At 35.6% G+C, this 1,586-nt stretch overlaps 1 pseudogene; it reads left to right on the top strand.

The window, feature by feature from the left end:
- The first annotated feature begins 1,208 nt into the window (after positions 1-1,208).
- Positions 1,209-1,301, top strand: LOC123248137 (annotated as a pseudogene).
- Positions 1,302-1,586: the final 285 nt, after the last annotated feature.

Genomic DNA, 1,586 nt, shown 5'->3' on the forward strand with positions numbered 1-1,586 from the left:
AATGTGGGCATTTGGTACTAGGCCAAAAAGGGAAAATATCACCTATCAAAGAATACAAAATGCCTTATCCCTGGAAGAATTAGCACAACTTCATAGAAAGGCATGAACTCAGCTGTCCTCAAGGTCTCTGGGAAGCATCTCTACTACGCCAGGATTGCTGGCACAAACTCTTTGGATGACCTACATTTTAAAAACAAAAACAAATAGCCTTGATAAAGTTGATAGAGTGCTTGGATATCATAACCTTTGAAGCCCTAACCACAGGAAAAATAACTCAATTTGTCAAATGTAAAAACATTTTTTCATGCTTTGAACCCTTCAGCAATCTGGAAGAGCTTATGCACCCTTTCTCAGAATAATGTTTTATATACAGAAATAATATTATGTTATAAAAGAAACCAATTAAATTGAAATACTGAAGTGGTCATTGGAATGGAGACATCTTTCACTTGGTAGGAAATAAAAAAAGACCATAGGAACACATAGTTCTTTTAAAGCTGAAAGAGACCTTAGAGGTTCATCATTTGGTAGATGAAGAAAGAAAGTATGAACAGTGAAGCAAACAGAACCAAGGGAACATTGTAAACAGCAACAGAAATATTTTTTGAAGAATAACTTGTGTATGTCTTCTTCCAGACATAGAATAATAGATAGAACTCTGATAAATAGAAACAAGTCATAACTTTGTATATAGATATCTTTTGGTCAAAAGAAGCCTCTCTAGGGGAGGGAGAAATCTGGGAAATTTAATGTAATGGATAAATACATTTTTTTAAAAGAAGAAAGAACCAAAGAGGTACAACGTTATTGTTCAGTCATATCCAACTCTTTGGGAAAACTCCATGGCATTTTCTTGGCAAAGATCCTGAAGTAGTCCATCATTTCCTTCCCTACTGTTTTCCCATTGTACAGTTGAGGAACTTAAGGCAAATAAGGATTAAGTGACTTATCCAAAGTCACACAGTAAGTATCTGAGGCTAAATTTGAACCCAGATCTTCCTGACTCCAGACCCAATGCTTTATCCACTGCACCACCTACTTGCCCCCTACAGAGGTACAGTAACATGCCCAATGTTACCAGTATAGAAAATGTCACAGGTAGAATTTGAACTCCAGTCCTTTGACTCCATATTGCAAGAAGAAATAGTTTATGACAAAGGGTATCTTAGAAGAAGGTAGATATATTAAAAAAAAAAACTCCCTTCAAAACCACATATGCTAAAATTGTAATAATAAAGAGAAGATAAGCATGATCCCTGCACAACAATGACATGAAAATTCATGAAGCATTTCATATTTTAAAAAATTCTCCAGCCTCAGTTTGGGAAAAATTAGGTATATATGCTTCCTGGACTCTGTTCACCAGGCTTCTTGCTCTTAAGGTGATAGATCAATTTCTTGAAAAGGTAAAGGTCAAAGATTAGTACAGTATGTCATCTCTCTGGAACTCAGGTACTCTGAGACCTTACCTATGTGGAATTTGGTCAAAAACCAGGAAGTAAGCATTAAAAAGAACCCCCTGTGTAGCCAGTGTAGAATAGCTGACTTTTTAAGGTTTGTGATGTTATTGACATATATTATCTCAT

Source organism: Gracilinanus agilis, chromosome 4 (assembly GCF_016433145.1).
Source record: "Gracilinanus agilis isolate LMUSP501 chromosome 4, AgileGrace, whole genome shotgun sequence".
In the NCBI taxonomy this organism is placed as follows: Eukaryota; Metazoa; Chordata; class Mammalia; order Didelphimorphia; family Didelphidae; genus Gracilinanus; species Gracilinanus agilis.